Here is a 7,797-nt window from a genome sequence, read left to right as displayed (position 1 = left end):
GTGGTCTCTGTCTTTTTATCCAGAATAAAATTATTCCAAATGTGCTCCAATATTCTTTCCCCTATATCTCATGGTAGGAACTGGGTAGGATTGCCAAATAAGATACAGGGTGCCTAGTTAAATTTGAATTTCAGGAAAACACCACAGAATTTTTAAAGTATAAGTAACATTACATGGAACATACTTACATAAAAAAGTTGTGTGTTGCTTATCTGAAATTCGGGTTTACCTGGGTGTCCCTTATTTTTATTTGCTAAATCTGGCCACCCTAGAACTTGGTCTAGTTGCAATAGGGGCTGGCAAACAGAATATCTGGATTTCCAGCTTTTGTAATCCAAGATGGGCAAGAGAGAAAGAGATTGGAAAGCTTTTAGGTCATCAGACACCCAATGTGGAGTCATTCTGATTGTCTTTGCTCTGCTGCACAGAGAATATCTTTACACAATATCACAAAATTTACGAAGTTCAAAGCAGAATCAAACTGTATTTTCACTTTAGAGTTTTTTTGCTTTCTTTGGGTGGGGGGAGGTATAGATGGTTATGAATAAAATGCCTGCCATGGGCAAAGAATTTTGTATTTTTGTATTTTTTTGTTTTCTTTTTTATGTCCCTCCTTGTTCCACAAAAGGAATTGAGAGGGTTAATAGAATTACATCACCACAAAAGGCAAAAATAAACATGATAGTGGAACATGAGCTCAACAAATTACAAAAGGCCCTGAGTTGTGTGTATTTTATTGTTCACACAAGTACTGGAAGCAGGCTGCAAATCTGACTTTCCTGAGTCCTCACAGGGATGGAAACATGCTCCAGTTTCCATAAAATCACAGTCAGCTTCCATACTCAAGAGAGGGACAACTCCTCCTCCATGGAGACCCGAGAAGCTTCTCCAGAGCATCTTCAGTGAGATCTCTGTGAATGCTGGGGGCCTGGGTGTGCAGCTGCTGCCCCAGGACCCTTTGGCATGAGCCTGTGCCTTAATACTGAAGTTCCATGGGGCCAAAATAGTGCAGTCCAATTCTACATCTCTGGGACACTAGATCAATTCAAGAGTAGAAGTTAGACAATCGGGACAGTGAGAGAGGCCTGCAGAACTGATGTGCCTAAGCATTGTTCTTGAAAGCCGGACATTTTATACAAGATTCTGCAGCAGTGAGTTTGAGGTCAGAACCCTCAGCGAAGACCTGGAGGTCAAACTGACCGAGTGGTCCAGATGCAAATGCTTTGAAGAGCCAGCCAGGTGGAGGGGCTAAGGTCTTAATAAGAAAGTATAAGAGCCTGTACAAGGGGCAGAGCTTCATTCCGAGGTAGTTGCCTCAAATATAAAATGGACCATTTCACGACCACACACCCCCCCTTAAAGCCCCCAAGGACCCTTCTTCCCTTTGGTATGAAATCCAATTCCTTCCCCTGGCCCACAAGACCCAAGACCCTATGTGGTCTGGCCCCTCCTCCCGTCTCCCACGCCATCTTCCTCCTGCCTATGACACTCCTAGCCTTGCCTTCTTTCCCTTAACCTGCCCAGACTCTGCCTCTGCTGTTCCCTTTCCTGACTCAGCCTCCCCCCTTGAAGCTTAGAGGGAACATCACCTCCCCAGAAAAGCTCTCCCCCATTACCCTGTGTAAACATCCCTTGTTGCTGGAACTCAGCACCTTCTTTGTCTTTCATGGTCCTTCCCTGAGCTTGTCATCACTCTTAGGCATTCCACAAGTATTTATCAAGCACCTTCTATGTATCAGGCACTGAGAGTGAAGCCGATGAACAGATAAATAAACCAATATAATTACCGTGCTAATTGAGTGCTCTGATGACTCAATAGTCATGGTGTGAAGGATGATGTAATCCTACCTTATCAAGGCTTTTGATTTATAGCTACTCTAGGTAAACATGCTTGGAATTCAGTTGAGGGGGGAACTCAGGCACTATCCTGAATGATGGTCACCCCAGTAGGTTATGAATATGGTGACACTTGGTAGGCTGTTACTTAACGTTTGTCAGCTTAAAGATCCAAATGAGTGGGTGGGCTGGGGGGGGGGTGTGGGGGGAGGAGATGGCTCCAGGACCAACACCTCCTGCAATAATGCAGTATGGCTTAAGTGAGGCACCTCTCCAGGCTAGACCTCAAATAGCCATTGAACCCCTGGAGAGAAAGAGAACAAGATCCAAAACCTGGGGGCGCCTGGGTGGCTCAGTCGTTGGGCATCTGCCGTCGGCTCAGGTCATGATCCTGGGGTCCTGGGATTGAGCCCTGCATCGGGCTTTCTGCTCAGCGGGAAGCCTGCTTCTCCCTCTCCCACTCTCCCTGCTTGTGTTCTCTCTCTCTGTGTCAAAATAAATAAATAAAATCTTTATTAAAAAAAAGATCCAAAACCTGGCTAAGCTCAATGGGGGAGAGATCGCCTTGCCCTGTCTGCAAACAGAGAACTTATTATAAACTTAGTGATTTAGTAATAAAGTGACCTGGGAGAGCTCTGGGAACTGGGTAAGGCTCATTGTTCTGGTTTTACCCACCCGTTGTTTCCCAATTGTGGATGAGTTTGAGTGCTGGAGGTCTGAACCCTGAAGGGTGGATCACGGCTTCCAGAGTGCAGAGGGGAGAGAATTTAGAGATTGCAAGGAGATGGGAGCCATTGAGGGAGTGAGAGGTGGGACTGGTCCTTGGGGATTGAGAGTCAGGGAATGGGGCTCTTGGAACATCCTGGCAAAAGCATGCTAGAAGGAGCATCGCAGGAAACCAAGTCTAGGACAAAGTCACGAAGGGCAGCAGCTCTTGCTTTGGTGTGGGTGGTGCGGTGTGGCCTGTTACAGAGGAGGGTCGTAAAGCCTTCCTGAATCTCTACGACTTGAATCGGGAGTGGCCAGGCAATTCGCTTTGGCCCATGGGATGATAAGAAACAGGACGCAAGCAGCAACCTGAAGATGCTCGTGCACTGGGGTTCTCTTGCTGCAGAGGAACCCTGTGGTGACCAAGGTGTGAATAAGCCAGTTTGCCTGTGGGATGGGAAGACCACATGGAGCAGAGATGAGCTGGCCAGATGGGGCCCCCCCTAGATGCAGGCCCCAGCCAACACGCCAGCTGATCACAGATGTTCAGGAGAGTCCAGATGAGATCCACCAAGTCAGCCCAGACTAGAAGAACTGCCCCGCCAGCTTGCAGAATTGTGAGCTAAATGAATGGTTATTATTTTAAGTCAGTATGTTTGGGGACAGTTTGTTATCCTTCAGTAGCTAACCAATACAGGTGTGTGGAGGGGATGAGGGTTGTAGGGAAGAAGGCAAGTCTCAGTTGATCGGTTCTTCCATTAATGGTGATTCGGTGCCAGGCTGTGTGCTAGCTCTAAAGGTTTCACGATGGACACAGCGGACATGGGCTCTGATGGGGCAGAGCACCAGCCAGCAGTGGCCCCTGACAAGGAACTTAGCTATTTCGGTACCTCATGGCAAGTCCAGGAGGTGATGTTGGAGGTGCTGGGGATGAAAGTGAGTGGGACATGGGGTAGAGGTGGTGAGAGAGAGAGCGGGTAGAGCCTTTCGGGCCATAAGAGAGTCTGGATGGTTGAAGAGAGAACATTGCCACTTGGCAGGAGCAGTGTGCTTCAAAGGGGCACACATTTCCTCCGGAGTCATGGAACACTCCCAGGGGGACCCCAGGCATCCATTTCCAAAGAGCTAAAGTACGTAAATAAAGGTAGTGTATCAGTGGTATTAAAACTTAATGGAGGGATGCCTGGGTGCCTCAGTCGGTTAAGCATCTGCCTTTGGCTCAGGTCATGATCCCAGGGTCCTGGGATCGAGTCCCACAATGGGCTTCTTGCTCAGTGGGGAGCCTGCTTCTCCCTCTCCCTCTTCCCCTCCCCCTGCTTGTGCTCGCTCACTCTCTCTCTCTCAAATAAATAAATAAAATCTTAAAAAAAAAAACCTTAATGGAGGGGTAATTAGAAAGAAAACAAGTATCAAAAATCTCCATAGAGGGGGGACAACGAAGAAAGGTTGAGAAACTGTTTGAGGGACTCCATTTCCAGATCCTCACCTCGTGTGATTGGCTCCCTTTCCCCATTGTTCTCCTCCTAGCTCACAGAAGAGCTTCCTTCTCACCCCAAATCCTGCCTGGTGTCTGCCCTGGGAAGTCAAACCTGGGGTGAGGGAACACTTAGAAGAACTGGTGTGGGCATTGAAAAAGTCAACAATGACAATGATCATGTAGCAAATCCTTTTGTAGGTATGAGAAGGATTCTTCACTTCCAACAAAATTGAAGGGGATTCAATAGCACTGTCAGCTTGATTAAAATAATACAGAGAAAGATTTTTCCACTGTAAATTACTCTTTCTTACTGCCTTCCCATACTGTCCTCTTTGGAAGGAAGTCACCATGCACAGTAATGCTTCACCTCCTTGAGGATAGAGTTTCTACAGAAATTACCTGGAATTCTTCCACTCGAGAGATTTCTTTCTTCTCCCTCATTTATTTATTTATTCATTTATTTACATCAGTATGAATTCATGGATATTTATTCCATGCTTTGCTTTATAATCCAATACTACTTAATTCATTTTGTCATGTGTAGGTTTTTAAAACTGTCAAGCTGTTTCCCCATGTGACAATGTGCTGCACATTCTGACCAGCAATTGTATGAGTGATCCAGGTTCTCCATGCTCCTGTCAGCATTTGGGGTTGTCACATTTTTTTTTCCGAAACTTTACCCCATCCTGGTAGCTCTGCAGGGAGATCTTGTCGTGGTTTAGATTTGCATTTCCCTCATGCCTACTGCTGTTCAACATCATTTCATGGGCTTATTTGCCATTTGGGTATCCTCTTGGGTGAATTGTTTCTTTCGTGTCTCTTGCCCATTTTCTAACTGGATTTTGTGTTGTTGTTTTGGCTTTTGGTTTGGAGGGGTTTTCTTTTTTTTTACTATTCAGTTTTGAGAGTTTTTCTATGTAGTATAGACATTGGTCTTTTGTCATATTTGTGGTTTGAAAATATTTTCTCTCAGGCTAAAGCTGGTCATGTCATCCTCTTAACAGAATCCTTTGAAGAGCAAAAAAAAATTTTTTGGATCAAGTCCAATTTATTAATTTTTAGTTTTATGGATTATACTATTGGTATCAAATCTAAGAACTCTTTGTCCTGCCTAGCCCTAGGTCCAGAAGACATTCTCCTATTTTTTTTCCTAAAAGTTTTATAGTTTTAGAATTTACATGTGGGGCGCCTGGGTGGCTCAGTCATTAAGCGTCTGCCGTCAGCTCAGGTCATGACCCCAGGGTCCTGGGATTGAGCCCCGCATCGGGCTCCCTGCTCCGCGGGAAGCCTGCTTCTCCCTCTCCCACTCCCTCTGCTTGTGTTCCCTCTCTCACTGTGTCTCTCTCTCTGTCAGATAAATAAATAAAATCTTTAAAAAAATTTACATGTAATTCTGTGATCCATTTTGAATTCCTTGTTTATGAGATGCAAGACTTTGGTTGAGGTTCTTTTTTTTTTTTAAATTTATTTATTTATGTATGTATTTATTTATTACTTATTTATTTATTTTGCCTGTGGATGTCCAATTACTTCACCATAATTTGTTGGAAAAGCTTTTTCCTTTGGATTGCTTGTGCAACTTTGTCCAGCTGTCAGTCAGTTTCAGTAAATGGTATGTGTTTTGTGTCCTGCTCAGAAAGGTCATCCCCATCTCAATAGTAAAAATTAATTAATCCACATTCTCTTATATTTTTTACATCTAAATTTTTGCTCTTTCTGAAAGTTATTATTATTTTTTTGGTAGGAAAGAGATAATGATCTAGTTTTCTTTTATTTCCCCAAAGGTTACATGCTGTCCCCACTCTCCTTGTACTCCCACCAATTTTGAAACTTCACTTTTATCATAAACGAAATTCCTAAAAATATTTGTGGCTATTCCTAGGCTCTTCATTCAGTTCCAGTGGCTTCTCTGTTTCTTCTCTACTTCGAAACTGTTGAATCTATTTTAATTATTGTTATTTAAATATTGTTATTTGGTAGAGTCAGTTCCCTCTACTTCTCCTATTTCTCTCCTGGGTATTCTCATAGGACTTTTCTTTAGGAAATTCACTGGCAAGTTTCGTTAGCTATCCCCCAAATATTCATTTCCTCCTCCTACAGTGTTAGGAAGATGGGGGTGGGGAAGCTGCTGGCCAGCCTCAGACTACACTTCCCAGCCCCCCTTGCCTCTGAGATGTGGCCATGTGACTAGTTCTCACCAATGGGATGTGAGGGAAATGATACGGGTCACGTTGCCCTTGATGTGGGTAAGAAGTGGGTCTCCTTGTCTATCTTTCCAGTTCTCCTTTTCGGACCACCTTGGAAGCCAAAAATTTATAATCGTGGGGACACAGGATGGAAGCAGCTGGTCTATGAATCACTGCAGAGACAGCCCCCTGCTGAACACTCAGGGGTGATAACAAACAACAGCAACAAAACCCACCACACATGTAATGCGTTTAGCCACCGAAATGAAAGGTTTGTGTGTTATTGGAACACATTTATTATCACCGTATGAGTTGTCCCAAACTCCTGTTGTCTTTCTTAGGGTGGCATTAAATTCATCTCAAAGAGAACTAATATCATTACAATATGGAACACGACATCTTCCCATATCATTAGGCCCTCTTTTATGACCACCAGTAGAATTTAAAACAGATCTTTTATACCATCCAAAGATAGTGACAATTAATGCACAGGTGACCTTATATCAGGAATCTGAGCGTGCACTCACACATGGTATTTAATTTTACCTGAATGGAATCATATGACACATGCTGTTTTAGAAACTACATTTTTTTAAAGATTTTATTTATTTATTTGACAGAGCGAGAGAGGGAACGCAAGCAGGGGGCAGTGGGAGAGGGAGAAGCAGGCTTCCTGCTGAGTAGGGAGCCCGATGTGGGGCTCGATCCCAGGACCCTGGGACCATGACCTGAGCTGAAGGCAGATGCTTAACGACTGAGCCACCCAGGTGCCCCAGAAACTACATTTTTGAAAAGATTTTATTTATTTGAGAGAGAGAGTGTGTGTGTGTGGGCAGGGGGAGGGCCAGAGGGAGAGTCCCAAGCAGACTCTGCACTGAGCACAGAGCTGGAAGTGGGGCTCAATCTCATGACATGAGACTCAAAAATCGACCACCCAACCGACTGAGCCACCCAGGTACCTCTAGAAACTACATTTTTATTCCAAAATTTCTATAACACTACATAGAGATCTACATACAGAAGCTGACAATTTTTTAAATTAACATATATTGTTTCAGGGGTACAGGTCTGTGATTCATCAGTCTTACACAATTCAGTGCTCACCATAGCACATACCCTCCCCAGTGTCCATCACCCAGCCACCCCATCCCTCCCACCCCGCTCCACTCCAGCAACCCTCAGTTTGTTTCCGGAGATTGAGTCTCTTAGGGTTTGTCTCCCTCTTTGGTTTCATCTTGTTTCATTTTTCCCTCCCTTCCCCTATGATCCTTTGTCTTGTTTCTCAAATTCCTCGTATCAGTGAGATCATATAATTGTCTTTCTCTGATTGACTTATTTTGTTTAGCATGATACCCTCTAGTTCCATCCAGGTCATTGCAAATGGCAAGATTTCATTTTTTTGATGACTGAGTAATATTCCATTGTATATATACACCACATCTTCTTTATCCATTCATCTGTGGATGGACATCTGGGCTGTTTCCACAGTTTGGCTATTGTGGACATTGCTGCTATAAACATTGGGGTGCACGTACCCCTTCGGATCCCTACATTTGTATCTTTGGGGTAAATACCCAGTAGTGCAATTGC

Source organism: Callorhinus ursinus, unplaced genomic scaffold (assembly GCF_003265705.2).
Source record: "Callorhinus ursinus isolate GAN/ISIS: 27379988/994484 unplaced genomic scaffold, GSC_fseal_2.0 scaffold120, whole genome shotgun sequence".
NCBI classification, from domain to species: Eukaryota; Metazoa; Chordata; class Mammalia; order Carnivora; family Otariidae; genus Callorhinus; species Callorhinus ursinus.
The sequence above is the reverse complement of the archived record's forward strand: the minus strand, read 5'-3'. Positions refer to the sequence as shown.